The 18,719-nt window shown below is 46.3% G+C and overlaps 9 non-coding genes across 9 annotated transcripts; all 9 read left to right on the top strand.

The window, feature by feature from the left end:
* The first annotated feature begins 28 nt into the window (after window positions 1–28).
* Window positions 29–219, top strand: LOC130325662 (U2 spliceosomal RNA). Its single transcript, XR_008870432.1, has one exon. It is a non-coding gene; the product is annotated as a U2 spliceosomal RNA (small nuclear RNA).
* Window positions 220–2,313: 2,094 nt separating this feature from the next.
* On the top strand, window positions 2,314–2,504 carry LOC130325660 (U2 spliceosomal RNA). The gene has a single exon (XR_008870431.1). It is a non-coding gene; the product is annotated as a U2 spliceosomal RNA (small nuclear RNA).
* Window positions 2,505–4,586: 2,082 nt separating this feature from the next.
* On the top strand, window positions 4,587–4,777 carry LOC130325659 (U2 spliceosomal RNA). The gene has a single exon (XR_008870430.1). It is a non-coding gene; the product is annotated as a U2 spliceosomal RNA (small nuclear RNA).
* Window positions 4,778–6,861: 2,084 nt separating this feature from the next.
* On the top strand, window positions 6,862–7,052 carry LOC130325658 (U2 spliceosomal RNA). The gene has a single exon (XR_008870429.1). It is a non-coding gene; the product is annotated as a U2 spliceosomal RNA (small nuclear RNA).
* Window positions 7,053–9,131: 2,079 nt separating this feature from the next.
* On the top strand, window positions 9,132–9,322 carry LOC130325671 (U2 spliceosomal RNA). Its single transcript, XR_008870441.1, has one exon. It is a non-coding gene; the product is annotated as a U2 spliceosomal RNA (small nuclear RNA).
* A 2,075-nt stretch (window positions 9,323–11,397) lies between these two features.
* LOC130325670 (U2 spliceosomal RNA) lies at window positions 11,398–11,588 on the top strand. Its single transcript, XR_008870440.1, has one exon. It is a non-coding gene; the product is annotated as a U2 spliceosomal RNA (small nuclear RNA).
* Window positions 11,589–13,668: 2,080 nt separating this feature from the next.
* LOC130325669 (U2 spliceosomal RNA) lies at window positions 13,669–13,859 on the top strand. Its single transcript, XR_008870439.1, has one exon. It is a non-coding gene; the product is annotated as a U2 spliceosomal RNA (small nuclear RNA).
* A 2,091-nt stretch (window positions 13,860–15,950) lies between these two features.
* Window positions 15,951–16,141, top strand: LOC130325668 (U2 spliceosomal RNA). The gene has a single exon (XR_008870438.1). It is a non-coding gene; the product is annotated as a U2 spliceosomal RNA (small nuclear RNA).
* Window positions 16,142–18,225: 2,084 nt separating this feature from the next.
* On the top strand, window positions 18,226–18,416 carry LOC130325657 (U2 spliceosomal RNA). Its single transcript, XR_008870428.1, has one exon. It is a non-coding gene; the product is annotated as a U2 spliceosomal RNA (small nuclear RNA).
* Window positions 18,417–18,719: the final 303 nt, after the last annotated feature.

Below are 18,719 nucleotides of genomic sequence, written 5' to 3'. Positions count from 1 at the left end.
CCTTGTTGGGCCCGCCCCTTTCACGGTTATCGCTTCTCGGCCTTTTGGCTAAGATCAAGTGTAGTATCTGTTCTTATCAGTTTAATATCTGATACGTCCCCTATCTGGGGACCATATATTAAATGGATTTTTGAGAACGGGGGCCGATTTCGAAGCTTGCTTCCGTCGCCCTATGCATTGACCCGATATGGCAGTATCTTCGGGTACAGTGCACCACCCCCTTACAGGGTTAAAAAGAAAGATTCCTACTTTCATTGCTACCTGCTTGCTGGCTAGCCAGCTAGCCAGCCCTGTGGGCCTTGCTGCTGCTGCTGCTGCTGCAGCCAAAAAACAAAAGGTGGTGCTGCTGCTGCTTCTGCTTCTGCTTGTGTCTGGCCGCTGTTGGAGCGTCCAGGCACAGGACTTCTGCTGCTGCTGACTAAATGGCCTCCTTAATTGGATCATTTGAGTAGCCAGCACACCTGTGCAGGTAGGGCATGACATGATAGGCAGCTGCCTTGATAGCGGGTGGGTGCTGAATGTTCCTAATTGACAAAATAAGATTAATGCTTATGAAGAAATATAAAATCTCATCCCTTCCCCAATATCGCGCCACACCCCTACCCCTTAATTCCCTGGTTGAACTTGATGGACATATGTCTTTTTTCGACCGTACTAACTATGTAACTATGTAACATAACATGGGGGGGGGGGGGGGTCTCCTGGCTGTTCACACAGGTGTGTCATTGCTGTACATTGACCATGCATTGCTTCTGTGGTATTGCAAAGGCAAAGACAAATGCTTCCAGCCATCCATTGCACTAATGGATTGGTCATCAGCTGGCTGTCTATGTCCCGCATCAATATAGACCAAAGTACAGAGGGTTAGGCTATGCTATTGTGCACCTACCTGATGCATCAGAAGGTGCGAGGCCCTTGCTAAATTCTGTGCACAGACTTTGAGATCTATGCTTTAGACTGTATCTAAACCTGCTCCAACATGGACTGACATTCTGGCCTACTTTCAGCCGATGCGACTTGTCTGTCGCTGAACAGTCGCTTTTTATGTATTCAGCACCTATGTATAATGTTGTAAAAATGCTCTAGAAGCTAAAGTCGCAGAAATGTCACACATATTTGGCCTGCAACTTTCTGTGCGACAAATTCAGACAGGAAAAATCAGTATAAATCCTTAGAAAATTATCCCCCAGTGTCTCCATCTGCTGGCGGTATTGAATAAGCATTGCTGCACTGATGGGGTATGCATTAGACGAAAAAAAAGAAGAAAAAGAAGAATAATACGCCCAGAAAAGAGGCGAAAAGGAGAAAAACGTAAAAAAACGTGAAAAAAAAGTAAGAGGAAGAGAAGGGAAAAAAAGGTGGAAATGGGTTTAAAAGTGATTTCGGCGGAGAAATATATATATATATATATATATATATATATATATATATATATATATACGCGCACACACACACATATATATAAACGTATTCTCCGTTGAGATATTGCAGCCGCTGCTGTGTCCAGGCCCAGGAGCCTTAGCACTGTGCTGTGATGTCACTCAATACCACTGACATCACTAGGTGTAAACAACATCTCTCCTTTGCTGTGTATGTGACTATGGAGCTGTTTGGTGATGTCGTCTATTATGGCCTTCATAGAAGCAACAGGAGATTGTTGCATCCATCTAGAACCCTCAGAACTACAGTGCTATGATGTCACTCACTTCCACAGGCCTTGCAGAGTGTAAACAACAACAACCCAGCTTTGTTGTGTATGTAACCATAGGGATTTGTGATGTCACCTAGAACCTTCACAGCAGCGACAGCTTTATGAGGAGCATCAGCACTGCTCTGCCTGAGCAGAACCATCACCGCCATAGGTTGTCAAATAACCCGGGTTTAACCCACACAGGTAAGTCCAATGGGGTGCAGGCATGTCCTCTATGCTTACAGCTTCCCGTGGGTGTTGGTTTGATACCGTTTGGGGACAGCCAAGGAGGCATCTGCAGGCAACAAAGGTAGGTGTGTGCTTGTGTGTGTGTTTCCTATGCAGATCCTAAGCCCAGTGTCACATGCAAGTAGGAGGAGTAAGAAGGGTTCCTGGCAAATCCGGGTTATGGATTGCATTTAAAAAGGCCCCGTGGGAGTGCAATGGGCCCCTGTCTTGCTGCTTAGCAATAATGGTATGGGTTTAGGTTCTGCTGTGTGTACTGGTGGTTGACTGCCCCCCAGCCCAGAGTGTGCATGGAAAATTGTCTGGCAGCCTCCCTGACAGCAAGCAGTGATAGTGCCCATGAAGGGGACCTTGTTGGGCCCGCCCCTTTCACGGTTATCGCTTCTCGGCCTTTTGGCTAAGATCAAGTGTAGTATCTGTTCTTATCAGTTTAATATCTGATACGTCCCCTATCTGGGGACCATATATTAAATGGATTTTTGAGAACGGGGGCCGATTTCGAAGCTTGCTTCCGTCGCCCTATGCATTGACCCGATATGGCAGTATCTTCGGGTACAGTGCACCACCCCCTTACAGGGTTAAAAAGAAAGATTCCTACTTTCATTGCTACCTGCTTGCTGGCTAGCCAGCTAGCCAGCCCTGTGGGCCTTGCTGCTGCTGCTGCTGCAGCCAAAAAACAAAAGGTGGTGCTGCTGCTGCTTCTGCTTCTGCTTGTGTCTGGCCGCTGTTGGAGCGTCCAGGCACAGGACTTCTGCTGCTGCTGACTAAATGGCCTCCTTAATTGGATCATTTGAGTAGCCAGCACACCTGTGCAGGTAGGGCATGACATGATAGGCAGCTGCCTTGATAGCGGGTGGGTGCTGAATGTTCCTAATTGACAAAATAAGATTAATGCTTATGAAGAAATATAAAATCTCATCCCTTCCCCAATATCGCGCCACACCCCTACCCCTTAATTCCCTGGTTGAACTTGATGGACATATGTCTTTTTTCGACCGTACTAACTATGTAACTATGTAACATAACATGGGGGGGGGGGGTCTCCTGGCTGTTCACACAGGTGTGTCATTGCTGTACATTGACCATGCATTGCTTCTGTGGTATTGCAAAGGCAAAGACAAATGCTTCCAGCCATCCATTGCACTAATGGATTGGTCATCAGCTGGCTGTCTATGTCCCGCATCAATATAGACCAAAGTACAGAGGGTTAGGCTATGCTATTGTGCACCTACCTGATGCATCAGAAGGTGCGAGGCCCTTGCTAAATTCTGTGCACAGACTTTGAGATCTATGCTTTAGACTGTATCTAAACCTGCTCCAACATGGACTGACATTCTGGCCTACTTTCAGCCGATGCGACTTGTCTGTCGCTGAACAGTCGCTTTTTATGTATTCAGCACCTATGTATAATGTTGTAAAAATGCTCTAGAAGCTAAAGTCGCAGAAATGTCACACATATTTGGCCTGCAACTTTCTGTGCGACAAATTCAGACAGGAAAAATCAGTATAAATCCTTAGAAAATTATCCCCCAGTGTCTCCATCTGCTGGCGGTATTGAATAAGCATTGCTGCACTGATGGGGTATGCATTAGACGAAAAAAAAGAAGAAAAAGAAGAATAATACGCCCAGAAAAGAGGCGAAAAGGAGAAAAACGTAAAAAAACGTGAAAAAAAAGTAAGAGGAAGAGAAGGGAAAAAAAGGTGGAAATGGGTTTAAAAGTGATTTCGGCGGAGAAATATATATATATATATATATATATATATATATATATATATACGCGCACACACACACATATATATAAACGTATTCTCCGTTGAGATATTGCAGCCGCTGCTGTGTCCAGGCCCAGGAGCCTTAGCACTGTGCTGTGATGTCACTCAATACCACTGACATCACTAGGTGTAAACAACATCTCTCCTTTGCTGTGTATGTGACTATGGAGCTGTTTGGTGATGTCGTCTATTATGGCCTTCATAGAAGCAACAGGAGATTGTTGCATCCATCTAGAACCCTCAGAACTACAGTGCTATGATGTCACTCACTTCCACAGGCCTTGCAGAGTGTAAACAACAACAACCCAGCTTTGTTGTGTATGTAACCATAGGGATTTGTGATGTCACCTAGAACCTTCACAGCAGCGACAGCTTTATGAGGAGCATCAGCACTGCTCTGCCTGAGCAGAACCATCACCGCCATAGGTTGTCAAATAACCCGGGTTTAACCCACACAGGTAAGTCCAATGGGGTGCAGGCATGTCCTCTATGCTTACAGCTTCCCGTGGGTGTTGGTTTGATACCGTTTGGGGACAGCCAAGGAGGCATCTGCAGGCAACAAAGGTAGGTGTGTGCTTGTGTGTGTGTTTCCTATGCAGATCCTAAGCCCAGTGTCACATGCAAGTAGGAGGAGTAAGAAGGGTTCCTGGCAAATCCGGGTTATGGATTGCATTTAAAAAGGCCCCGTGGGAGTGCAATGGGCCCCTGTCTTGCTGCTTAGCAATAATGGTATGGGTTTAGGTTCTGCTGTGTGTACTGGTGGTTGACTGCCCCCCAGCCCAGAGTGTGCATGGAAAATTGTCTGGCAGCCTCCCTGACAGCAAGCAGTGATAGTGCCCATGAAGGGGACCTTGTTGGGCCCGCCCCTTTCACGGTTATCGCTTCTCGGCCTTTTGGCTAAGATCAAGTGTAGTATCTGTTCTTATCAGTTTAATATCTGATACGTCCCCTATCTGGGGACCATATATTAAATGGATTTTTGAGAACGGGGGCCGATTTCGAAGCTTGCTTCCGTCGCCCTATGCATTGACCCGATATGGCAGTATCTTCGGGTACAGTGCACCACCCCCTTACAGGGTTAAAAAGAAAGATTCCTACTTTCATTGCTACCTGCTTGCTGGCTAGCCAGCTAGCCAGCCCTGTGGGCCTTGCTGCTGCTGCTGCTGCAGCCAAAAAACAAAAGGTGGTGCTGCTGCTGCTTCTGCTTCTGCTTGTGTCTGGCCGCTGTTGGAGCGTCCAGGCACAGGACTTCTGCTGCTGCTGACTAAATGGCCTCCTTAATTGGATCATTTGAGTAGCCAGCACACCTGTGCAGGTAGGGCATGACATGATAGGCAGCTGCCTTGATAGCGGGTGGGTGCTGAATGTTCCTAATTGACAAAATAAGATTAATGCTTATGAAGAAATATAAAATCTCATCCCTTCCCCAATATCGCGCCACACCCCTACCCCTTAATTCCCTGGTTGAACTTGATGGACATATGTCTTTTTTCGACCGTACTAACTATGTAACTATGTAACATAACATGGGGGGGGGGGGGGTCTCCTGGCTGTTCACACAGGTGTGTCATTGCTGTACATTGACCATGCATTGCTTCTGTGGTATTGCAAAGGCAAAGACAAATGCTTCCAGCCATCCATTGCACTAATGGATTGGTCATCAGCTGGCTGTCTATGTCCCGCATCAATATAGACCAAAGTACAGAGGGTTAGGCTATGCTATTGTGCACCTACCTGATGCATCAGAAGGTGCGAGGCCCTTGCTAAATTCTGTGCACAGACTTTGAGATCTATGCTTTAGACTGTATCTAAACCTGCTCCAACATGGACTGACATTCTGGCCTACTTTCAGCCGATGCGACTTGTCTGTCGCTGAACAGTCGCTTTTTATGTATTCAGCACCTATGTATAATGTTGTAAAAATGCTCTAGAAGCTAAAGTCGCAGAAATGTCACACATATTTGGCCTGCAACTTTCTGTGCGACAAATTCAGACAGGAAAAATCAGTATAAATCCTTAGAAAATTATCCCCCAGTGTCTCCATCTGCTGGCGGTATTGAATAAGCATTGCTGCACTGATGGGGTATGCATTAGACGAAAAAAAAGAAGAAAAAGAAGAATAATACGCCCAGAAAAGAGGCGAAAAGGAGAAAAACGTAAAAAAACGTGAAAAAAAAGTAAGAGGAAGAGAAGGGAAAAAAAGGTGGAAATGGGTTTAAAAGTGATTTCGGCGGAGAAATATATATATATATATATATATATATATATATATATATATACGCGCACACACACACATATATATAAACGTATTCTCCGTTGAGATATTGCAGCCGCTGCTGTGTCCAGGCCCAGGAGCCTTAGCACTGTGCTGTGATGTCACTCAATACCACTGACATCACTAGGTGTAAACAACATCTCTCCTTTGCTGTGTATGTGACTATGGAGCTGTTTGGTGATGTCGTCTATTATGGCCTTCATAGAAGCAACAGGAGATTGTTGCATCCATCTAGAACTCTCAGAACTACAGTGCTATGATGTCACTCACTTCCACAGGCCTTGCAGAGTGTAAACAACAACAACCCAGCTTTGTTGTGTATGTAACCATAGGGATTTGTGATGTCACCTAGAACCTTCACAGCAGCGACAGCTTTATGAGGAGCATCAGCACTGCTCTGCCTGAGCAGAACCATCACCGCCATAGGTTGTCAAATAACCCGGGTTTAACCCACACAGGTAAGTCCAATGGGGTGCAGGCATGTCCTCTATGCTTACAGCTTCCCGTGGGTGTTGGTTTGATACCGTTTGGGGACAGCCAAGGAGGCATCTGCAGGCAACAAAGGTAGGTGTGTGCTTGTGTGTGTGTTTCCTATGCAGATCCTAAGCCCAGTGTCACATGCAAGTAGGAGGAGTAAGAAGGGTTCCTGGCAAATCCGGGTTATGGATTGCATTTAAAAAGGCCCCGTGGGAGTGCAATGGGCCCCTGTCTTGCTGCTTAGCAATAATGGTATGGGTTTAGGTTCTGCTGTGTGTACTGGTGGTTGACTGCCCCCCAGCCCAGAGTGTGCATGGAAAATTGTCTGGCAGCCTCCCTGACAGCAAGCAGTGATAGTGCCCATGAAGGGGACCTTGTTGGGCCCGCCCCTTTCACGGTTATCGCTTCTCGGCCTTTTGGCTAAGATCAAGTGTAGTATCTGTTCTTATCAGTTTAATATCTGATACGTCCCCTATCTGGGGACCATATATTAAATGGATTTTTGAGAACGGGGGCCGATTTCGAAGCTTGCTTCCGTCGCCCTATGCATTGACCCGATATGGCAGTATCTTCGGGTACAGTGCACCACCCCCTTACAGGGTTAAAAAGAAAGATTCCTACTTTCATTGCTACCTGCTTGCTGGCTAGCCAGCTAGCCAGCCCTGTGGGCCTTGCTGCTGCTGCTGCTGCAGCCAAAAAACAAAAGGTGGTGCTGCTGCTGCTTCTGCTTCTGCTTGTGTCTGGCCGCTGTTGGAGCGTCCAGGCACAGGACTTCTGCTGCTGCTGACTAAATGGCCTCCTTAATTGGATCATTTGAGTAGCCAGCACACCTGTGCAGGTAGGGCATGACATGATAGGCAGCTGCCTTGATAGCGGGTGGGTGCTGAATGTTCCTAATTGACAAAATAAGATTAATGCTTATGAAGAAATATAAAATCTCATCCCTTCCCCAATATCGCGCCACACCCCTACCCCTTAATTCCCTGGTTGAACTTGATGGACATATGTCTTTTTTCGACCGTACTAACTATGTAACTATGTAACATAACATGGGGGGGGGGGTCTCCTGGCTGTTCACACAGGTGTGTCATTGCTGTACATTGACCATGCATTGCTTCTGTGGTATTGCAAAGGCAAAGACAAATGCTTCCAGCCATCCATTGCACTAATGGATTGGTCATCAGCTGGCTGTCTATGTCCCGCATCAATATAGACCAAAGTACAGAGGGTTAGGCTATGCTATTGTGCACCTACCTGATGCATCAGAAGGTGCGAGGCCCTTGCTAAATTCTGTGCACAGACTTTGAGATCTATGCTTTAGACTGTATCTAAACCTGCTCCAACATGGACTGACATTCTGGCCTACTTTCAGCCGATGCGACTTGTCTGTCGCTGAACAGTCGCTTTTTATGTATTCAGCACCTATGTATAATGTTGTAAAAATGCTCTAGAAGCTAAAGTCGCAGAAATGTCACACATATTTGGCCTGCAACTTTCTGTGCGACAAATTCAGACAGGAAAAATCAGTATAAATCCTTAGAAAATTATCCCCCAGTGTCTCCATCTGCTGGCGGTATTGAATAAGCATTGCTGCACTGATGGGGTATGCATTAGACGAAAAAAAAGAAGAAAAAGAAGAATAATACGCCCAGAAAAGAGGCGAAAAGGAGAAAAACGTAAAAAAACGTGAAAAAAAAGTAAGAGGAAGAGAAGGGAAAAAAAGGTGGAAATGGGTTTAAAAGTGATTTCGGCGGAGAAATATATATATATATATATATATATATATATATATATATACGCGCACACACACACATATATATAAACGTATTCTCCGTTGAGATATTGCAGCCGCTGCTGTGTCCAGGCCCAGGAGCCTTAGCACTGTGCTGTGATGTCACTCAATACCACTGACATCACTAGGTGTAAACAACATCTCTCCTTTGCTGTGTATGTGACTATGGAGCTGTTTGGTGATGTCGTCTATTATGGCCTTCATAGAAGCAACAGGAGATTGTTGCATCCATCTAGAACCCTCAGAACTACAGTGCTATGATGTCACTCACTTCCACAGGCCTTGCAGAGTGTAAACAACAACAACCCAGCTTTGTTGTGTATGTAACCATAGGGATTTGTGATGTCACCTAGAACCTTCACAGCAGCGACAGCTTTATGAGGAGCATCAGCACTGCTCTGCCTGAGCAGAACCATCACCGCCATAGGTTGTCAAATAACCCGGGTTTAACCCACACAGGTAAGTCCAATGGGGTGCAGGCATGTCCTCTATGCTTACAGCTTCCCGTGGGTGTTGGTTTGATACCGTTTGGGGACAGCCAAGGAGGCATCTGCAGGCAACAAAGGTAGGTGTGTGCTTGTGTGTGTGTTTCCTATGCAGATCCTAAGCCCAGTGTCACATGCAAGTAGGAGGAGTAAGAAGGGTTCCTGGCAAATCCGGGTTATGGATTGCATTTAAAAAGGCCCCGTGGGAGTGCAATGGGCCCCTGTCTTGCTGCTTAGCAATAATGGTATGGGTTTAGGTTCTGCTGTGTGTACTGGTGGTTGACTGCCCCCCAGCCCAGAGTGTGCATGGAAAATTGTCTGGCAGCCTCCCTGACAGCAAGCAGTGATAGTGCCCATGAAGGGGACCTTGTTGGGCCCGCCCCTTTCACGGTTATCGCTTCTCGGCCTTTTGGCTAAGATCAAGTGTAGTATCTGTTCTTATCAGTTTAATATCTGATACGTCCCCTATCTGGGGACCATATATTAAATGGATTTTTGAGAACGGGGGCCGATTTCGAAGCTTGCTTCCGTCGCCCTATGCATTGACCCGATATGGCAGTATCTTCGGGTACAGTGCACCACCCCCTTACAGGGTTAAAAAGAAAGATTCCTACTTTCATTGCTACCTGCTTGCTGGCTAGCCAGCTAGCCAGCCCTGTGGGCCTTGCTGCTGCTGCTGCTGCAGCCAAAAAACAAAAGGTGGTGCTGCTGCTGCTTCTGCTTCTGCTTGTGTCTGGCCGCTGTTGGAGCGTCCAGGCACAGGACTTCTGCTGCTGCTGACTAAATGGCCTCCTTAATTGGATCATTTGAGTAGCCAGCACACCTGTGCAGGTAGGGCATGACATGATAGGCAGCTGCCTTGATAGCGGGTGGGTGCTGAATGTTCCTAATTGACAAAATAAGATTAATGCTTATGAAGAAATATAAAATCTCATCCCTTCCCCAATATCGCGCCACACCCCTACCCCTTAATTCCCTGGTTGAACTTGATGGACATATGTCTTTTTTCGACCGTACTAACTATGTAACTATGTAACATAACATGGGGGGGGGGGTCTCCTGGCTGTTCACACAGGTGTGTCATTGCTGTACATTGACCATGCATTGCTTCTGTGGTATTGCAAAGGCAAAGACAAATGCTTCCAGCCATCCATTGCACTAATGGATTGGTCATCAGCTGGCTGTCTATGTCCCGCATCAATATAGACCAAAGTACAGAGGGTTAGGCTATGCTATTGTGCACCTACCTGATGCATCAGAAGGTGCGAGGCCCTTGCTAAATTCTGTGCACAGACTTTGAGATCTATGCTTTAGACTGTATCTAAACCTGCTCCAACATGGACTGACATTCTGGCCTACTTTCAGCCGATGCGACTTGTCTGTCGCTGAACAGTCGCTTTTTATGTATTCAGCACCTATGTATAATGTTGTAAAAATGCTCTAGAAGCTAAAGTCGCAGAAATGTCACACATATTTGGCCTGCAACTTTCTGTGCGACAAATTCAGACAGGAAAAATCAGTATAAATCCTTAGAAAATTATCCCCCAGTGTCTCCATCTGCTGGCGGTATTGAATAAGCATTGCTGCACTGATGGGGTATGCATTAGACGAAAAAAAAGAAGAAAAAGAAGAATAATACGCCCAGAAAAGAGGCGAAAAGGAGAAAAACGTAAAAAAACGTGAAAAAAAAGTAAGAGGAAGAGAAGGGAAAAAAAGGTGGAAATGGGTTTAAAAGTGATTTCGGCGGAGAAATATATATATATATATATATATATATATATATATACGCGCACACACACACATATATATAAACGTATTCTCCGTTGAGATATTGCAGCCGCTGCTGTGTCCAGGCCCAGGAGCCTTAGCACTGTGCTGTGATGTCACTCAATACCACTGACATCACTAGGTGTAAACAACATCTCTCCTTTGCTGTGTATGTGACTATGGAGCTGTTTGGTGATGTCGTCTATTATGGCCTTCATAGAAGCAACAGGAGATTGTTGCATCCATCTAGAACCCTCAGAACTACAGTGCTATGATGTCACTCACTTCCACAGGCCTTGCAGAGTGTAAACAACAACAACCCAGCTTTGTTGTGTATGTAACCATAGGGATTTGTGATGTCACCTAGAACCTTCACAGCAGCGACAGCTTTATGAGGAGCATCAGCACTGCTCTGCCTGAGCAGAACCATCACCGCCATAGGTTGTCAAATAACCCGGGTTTAACCCACACAGGTAAGTCCAATGGGGTGCAGGCATGTCCTCTATGCTTACAGCTTCCCGTGGGTGTTGGTTTGATACCGTTTGGGGACAGCCAAGGAGGCATCTGCAGGCAACAAAGGTAGGTGTGTGCTTGTGTGTGTGTTTCCTATGCAGATCCTAAGCCCAGTGTCACATGCAAGTAGGAGGAGTAAGAAGGGTTCCTGGCAAATCCGGGTTATGGATTGCATTTAAAAAGGCCCCGTGGGAGTGCAATGGGCCCCTGTCTTGCTGCTTAGCAATAATGGTATGGGTTTAGGTTCTGCTGTGTGTACTGGTGGTTGACTGCCCCCCAGCCCAGAGTGTGCATGGAAAATTGTCTGGCAGCCTCCCTGACAGCAAGCAGTGATAGTGCCCATGAAGGGGACCTTGTTGGGCCCGCCCCTTTCACGGTTATCGCTTCTCGGCCTTTTGGCTAAGATCAAGTGTAGTATCTGTTCTTATCAGTTTAATATCTGATACGTCCCCTATCTGGGGACCATATATTAAATGGATTTTTGAGAACGGGGGCCGATTTCGAAGCTTGCTTCCGTCGCCCTATGCATTGACCCGATATGGCAGTATCTTCGGGTACAGTGCACCACCCCCTTACAGGGTTAAAAAGAAAGATTCCTACTTTCATTGCTACCTGCTTGCTGGCTAGCCAGCTAGCCAGCCCTGTGGGCCTTGCTGCTGCTGCTGCTGCAGCCAAAAAACAAAAGGTGGTGCTGCTGCTGCTTCTGCTTCTGCTTGTGTCTGGCCGCTGTTGGAGCGTCCAGGCACAGGACTTCTGCTGCTGCTGACTAAATGGCCTCCTTAATTGGATCATTTGAGTAGCCAGCACACCTGTGCAGGTAGGGCATGACATGATAGGCAGCTGCCTTGATAGCGGGTGGGTGCTGAATGTTCCTAATTGACAAAATAAGATTAATGCTTATGAAGAAATATAAAATCTCATCCCTTCCCCAATATCGCGCCACACCCCTACCCCTTAATTCCCTGGTTGAACTTGATGGACATATGTCTTTTTTCGACCGTACTAACTATGTAACTATGTAACATAACATGGGGGGGGGGGGTCTCCTGGCTGTTCACACAGGTGTGTCATTGCTGTACATTGACCATGCATTGCTTCTGTGGTATTGCAAAGGCAAAGACAAATGCTTCCAGCCATCCATTGCACTAATGGATTGGTCATCAGCTGGCTGTCTATGTCCCGCATCAATATAGACCAAAGTACAGAGGGTTAGGCTATGCTATTGTGCACCTACCTGATGCATCAGAAGGTGCGAGGCCCTTGCTAAATTCTGTGCACAGACTTTGAGATCTATGCTTTAGACTGTATCTAAACCTGCTCCAACATGGACTGACATTCTGGCCTACTTTCAGCCGATGCGACTTGTCTGTCGCTGAACAGTCGCTTTTTATGTATTCAGCACCTATGTATAATGTTGTAAAAATGCTCTAGAAGCTAAAGTCGCAGAAATGTCACACATATTTGGCCTGCAACTTTCTGTGCGACAAATTCAGACAGGAAAAATCAGTATAAATCCTTAGAAAATTATCCCCCAGTGTCTCCATCTGCTGGCGGTATTGAATAAGCATTGCTGCACTGATGGGGTATGCATTAGACGAAAAAAAAGAAGAAAAAGAAGAATAATACGCCCAGAAAAGAGGCGAAAAGGAGAAAAACGTAAAAAAACGTGAAAAAAAAGTAAGAGGAAGAGAAGGGAAAAAAAGGTGGAAATGGGTTTAAAAGTGATTTCGGCGGAGAAATATATATATATATATATATATATATATATATATATATACGCGCACACACACACATATATATAAACGTATTCTCCGTTGAGATATTGCAGCCGCTGCTGTGTCCAGGCCCAGGAGCCTTAGCACTGTGCTGTGATGTCACTCAATACCACTGACATCACTAGGTGTAAACAACATCTCTCCTTTGCTGTGTATGTGACTATGGAGCTGTTTGGTGATGTCGTCTATTATGGCCTTCATAGAAGCAACAGGAGATTGTTGCATCCATCTAGAACCCTCAGAACTACAGTGCTATGATGTCACTCACTTCCACAGGCCTTGCAGAGTGTAAACAACAACAACCCAGCTTTGTTGTGTATGTAACCATAGGGATTTGTGATGTCACCTAGAACCTTCACAGCAGCGACAGCTTTATGAGGAGCATCAGCACTGCTCTGCCTGAGCAGAACCATCACCGCCATAGGTTGTCAAATAACCCGGGTTTAACCCACACAGGTAAGTCCAATGGGGTGCAGGCATGTCCTCTATGCTTACAGCTTCCCGTGGGTGTTGGTTTGATACCGTTTGGGGACAGCCAAGGAGGCATCTGCAGGCAACAAAGGTAGGTGTGTGCTTGTGTGTGTGTTTCCTATGCAGATCCTAAGCCCAGTGTCACATGCAAGTAGGAGGAGTAAGAAGGGTTCCTGGCAAATCCGGGTTATGGATTGCATTTAAAAAGGCCCCGTGGGAGTGCAATGGGCCCCTGTCTTGCTGCTTAGCAATAATGGTATGGGTTTAGGTTCTGCTGTGTGTACTGGTGGTTGACTGCCCCCCAGCCCAGAGTGTGCATGGAAAATTGTCTGGCAGCCTCCCTGACAGCAAGCAGTGATAGTGCCCATGAAGGGGACCTTGTTGGGCCCGCCCCTTTCACGGTTATCGCTTCTCGGCCTTTTGGCTAAGATCAAGTGTAGTATCTGTTCTTATCAGTTTAATATCTGATACGTCCCCTATCTGGGGACCATATATTAAATGGATTTTTGAGAACGGGGGCCGATTTCGAAGCTTGCTTCCGTCGCCCTATGCATTGACCCGATATGGCAGTATCTTCGGGTACAGTGCACCACCCCCTTACAGGGTTAAAAAGAAAGATTCCTACTTTCATTGCTACCTGCTTGCTGGCTAGCCAGCTAGCCAGCCCTGTGGGCCTTGCTGCTGCTGCTGCTGCAGCCAAAAAACAAAAGGTGGTGCTGCTGCTGCTTCTGCTTCTGCTTGTGTCTGGCCGCTGTTGGAGCGTCCAGGCACAGGACTTCTGCTGCTGCTGACTAAATGGCCTCCTTAATTGGATCATTTGAGTAGCCAGCACACCTGTGCAGGTAGGGCATGACATGATAGGCAGCTGCCTTGATAGCGGGTGGGTGCTGAATGTTCCTAATTGACAAAATAAGATTAATGCTTATGAAGAAATATAAAATCTCATCCCTTCCCCAATATCGCGCCACACCCCTACCCCTTAATTCCCTGGTTGAACTTGATGGACATATGTCTTTTTTCGACCGTACTAACTATGTAACTATGTAACATAACATGGGGGGGGGGGGGGGGGGGTCTCCTGGCTGTTCACACAGGTGTGTCATTGCTGTACATTGACCATGCATTGCTTCTGTGGTATTGCAAAGGCAAAGACAAATGCTTCCAGCCATCCATTGCACTAATGGATTGGTCATCAGCTGGCTGTCTATGTCCCGCATCAATATAGACCAAAGTACAGAGGGTTAGGCTATGCTATTGTGCACCTACCTGATGCATCAGAAGGTGCGAGGCCCTTGCTAAATTCTGTGCACAGACTTTGAGATCTATGCTTTAGACTGTATCTAAACCTGCTCCAACATGGACTGACATTCTGGCCTACTTTCAGCCGATGCGACTTGTCTGTCGCTGAACAGTCGCTTTTTATGTATTCAGCACCTATGTATAATGTTGTAAAAATGCTCTAGAAGCTAAAGTCGCAGAAATGTCACACATATTTGGCCTGCAACTTTCTGTGCGACAAATTCAGACAGGAAAAATCAGTATAAATCCTTAGAAAATTATCCCCCAGTGTCTCCATCTGCTGGCGGTATTGAATAAGCATTGCTGCACTGATGGGGTATGCATTAGACGAAAAAAAAGAAGAAAAAGAAGAATAATACGCCCAGAAAAGAGGCGAAAAGGAGAAAAACGTAAAAAAACGTGAAAAAAAAGTAAGAGGAAGAGAAGGGAAAAAAAGGTGGAAATGGGTTTAAAAGTGATTTCGGCGGAGAAATATATATATATATATATATATATATATATATATATATATATACGCGCACACACACACATATATATAAACGTATTCTCCGTTGAGATATTGCAGCCGCTGCTGTGTCCAGGCCCAGGAGCCTTAGCACTGTGCTGTGATGTCACTCAATACCACTGACATCACTAGGTGTAAACAACATCTCTCCTTTGCTGTGTATGTGACTATGGAGCTGTTTGGTGATGTCGTCTATTATGGCCTTCATAGAAGCAACAGGAGATTGTTGCATCCATCTAGAACCCTCAGAACTACAGTGCTATGATGTCACTCACTTCCACAGGCCTTGCAGAGTGTAAACAACAACAACCCAGCTTTGTTGTGTATGTAACCATAGGGATTTGTGATGTCACCTAGAACCTTCACAGCAGCGACAGCTTTATGAGGAGCATCAGCACTGCTCTGCCTGAGCAGAACCATCACCGCCATAGGTTGTCAAATAACCCGGGTTTAACCCACACAGGTAAGTCCAATGGGGTGCAGGCATGTCCTCTATGCTTACAGCTTCCCGTGGGTGTTGGTTTGATACCGTTTGGGGACAGCCAAGGAGGCATCTGCAGGCAACAAAGGTAGGTGTGTGCTTGTGTGTGTGTTTCCTATGCAGATCCTAAGCCCAGTGTCACATGCAAGTAGGAGGAGTAAGAAGGGTTCCTGGCAAATCCGGGTTATGGATTGCATTTAAAAAGGCCCCGTGGGAGTGCAATGGGCCCCTGTCTTGCTGCTTAGCAATAATGGTATGGGTTTAGGTTCTGCTGTGTGTACTGGTGGTTGACTGCCCCCCAGCCCAGAGTGTGCATGGAAAATTGTCTGGCAGCCTCCCTGACAGCAAGCAGTGATAGTGCCCATGAAGGGGACCTTGTTGGGCCCGCCCCTTTCACGGTTATCGCTTCTCGGCCTTTTGGCTAAGATCAAGTGTAGTATCTGTTCTTATCAGTTTAATATCTGATACGTCCCCTATCTGGGGACCATATATTAAATGGATTTTTGAGAACGGGGGCCGATTTCGAAGCTTGCTTCCGTCGCCCTATGCATTGACCCGATATGGCAGTATCTTCGGGTACAGTGCACCACCCCCTTACAGGGTTAAAAAGAAAGATTCCTACTTTCATTGCTACCTGCTTGCTGGCTAGCCAGCTAGCCAGCCCTGTGGGCCTTGCTGCTGCTGCTGCTGCAGCCAAAAAACAAAAGGTGGTGCTGCTGCTGCTTCTGCTTCTGCTTGTGTCTGGCCGCTGTTGGAGCGTCCAGGCACAGGACTTCTGCTGCTGCTGACTAAATGGCCTCCTTAATTGGATCATTTGAGTAGCCAGCACACCTGTGCAGGTAGGGCATGACATGATAGGCAGCTGCCTTGATAGCGGGTGGGTGCTGAATGTTCCTAATTGACAAAATAAGATTAATGCTTATGAAGAAATATAAAATCTCATCCCTTCCCCAATATCGCGCCACACCCCTACCCCTTAATTCCCTGGTTGAACTTGATGGACATATGTCTTTTTTCGACCGTACTAACTATGTAACTATGTAACATAACATGGGGGGGGGGGGTCTCCTGGCTGTTCACACAGGTGTGTCATTGCTGTACATTGACCATGCATTGCTTCTGTGGTATTGCAAAGGCAAAGACAAATGCTTCCAGCCATCCATTGCACTAATGGATTGGTCATCAGCTGGCTGTCTATGTCCCGCATCAATATAGACCAAAGTACAGAGGGTTAGGCTATGCTATTGTGCACCTACCTGATGCATCAGAAGGTGCGAGGCCCTTGCTAAATTCTGTGCACAGACTTTGAGATCTATGCTTTAGACTGTATCTAAACCTGCTCCAACATGGACTGACATTCTGGCCTACTTTCAGCCGATGCGACTTGTCTGTCGCTGAACAGTCGCTTTTTATGTATTCAGCACCTATGTATAATGTTGTAAAAATGCTCTAGAAGCTAAAGTCGCAGAAATGTCACACATATTTGGCCTGCAACTTTCTGTGCGACAAATTCAGACAGGAAAAATCAGTATAAATCCTTAGAAAATTATCCCCCAGTGTCTCCATCTGCTGGCGGTATTGAATAAGCATTGCTGCACTGATGGGGTATGCATTAGACGAAAAAAAAGAAGAAAAAGAAGAATAATACGCCCAGAAAAGAGGCGAAAAGGAGAAAAACGTAAAAAAACGTGAAAAAAAAGTAAGAGGAAGAGAAGGGAAAAAAAGGTGGAAATGGGTTTAAAAGTGATTTCGGCGGAGAAATATATATATATATATATATATATATATATATATATATATATACGCGCACACACACACATATATATAAACGTATTCTCCGTTGAGATATTGCAGCCGCTGCTGTGTCCAGGCCCAGGAGCCTTAGCACTGTGCTGTGATGTCACTCAATACCACTGACATCACTAGGTGTAAACAACATCTCTCCTTTGCTGTGTATGTGACTATGGAGCTGTTTGGTGATGTCGTCTATTATGGCCTTCATAGAAGCAACAGGAGATTGTTGCATCCATCTAGAACCCTCAGAACTACAGTGCTATGATGTCACTCACTTCCACAGGCCTTGCAGAGTGTAAACAACAACAACCCAGCTTTGTTGTGTATGTAACCATAGGGATTTGTGATGTCACCTAGAACCTTCACAGCAGCGACAGCTTTATGAGGAGCATCAGCACTGCTCTGCCTGAGCAGAACCATCACCGCCATAGGTTGTCAAATAACCCGGGTTTAACCCACACAGGTAAGTCCAATGGGGTGCAGGCATGTCCTCTATGCTTACAGCTTCCCGTGGGTGTTGGTTTGATACCGTTTGGGGACAGCCAAGGAGGCATCTGCAGGCAACAAAGGTAGGTGTGTGCTTGTGTGTGTGTTTCCTATGCAGATCCTAAGCCCAGTGTCACATGCAAGTAGGAGGAGTAAGAAGGGTTCCTGGCAAATCCGGGTTATGGATTGCATTTAAAAAGGCCCCGTGGGAGTGCAATGGGCCCCTGTCTTGCTGCTTAGCAATAATGGTATGGGTTTAGGTTCTGCTGTGTGTACTGGTGGTTGACTGCCCCCCAGCCCAGAGTGTGCATGGAAAATTGTCTGGCAGCCTCCCTGACAGCAAGCAGTGATAGTGCCCATGAAGGGGACCTTGTTGGGCCCGCCCCTTTCACGGTTATCGCTTCTCGGCCTTTTGGCTAAGATCAAGTGTAGTATCTGTTCTTATCAGTTTAATATCTGATACGTCCCCTATCTGGGGACCATATATTAAATGGATTTTTGAGAACGGGGGCCGATTTCGAAGCTTGCTTCCGTCGCCCTATGCATTGACCCGATATGGCAGTATCTTCGGGTACAGTGCACCACCCCCCTTACAGGGTTAAAAAGAAAGATTCCTACTTTCATTGCTACCTGCTTGCTGGCTAGCCAGCTAGCCAGCCCTGTGGGCCTTGCTGCTGCTGCTTGCTGCAGCCAAAAAACAAAAGGTGGTGCTGCTGCTGCTTCTGCTTCTGCTTGTGTCTGGCCGCTGTTGGAGCGTCCAGGCACAGGACTTCTGCTGCTGCTGACTAAATGGCCTCCTTAATTGGATCATTTGAGTAGCCAGCACACCTGTGCAGGTAGGGCATGACATGATAGGCAGCTGCCTTGATAGCGGGTGGGTGCTGAATGTT

The sequence above is a fragment of the Hyla sarda genome, unplaced genomic scaffold, assembly GCF_029499605.1.
Source record: "Hyla sarda isolate aHylSar1 unplaced genomic scaffold, aHylSar1.hap1 scaffold_2732, whole genome shotgun sequence".
NCBI classification, from domain to species: Eukaryota; Metazoa; Chordata; class Amphibia; order Anura; family Hylidae; genus Hyla; species Hyla sarda.
Note: the sequence above shows the minus strand (reverse complement) of the source record. Positions and strands in the feature narration are given on the sequence as shown.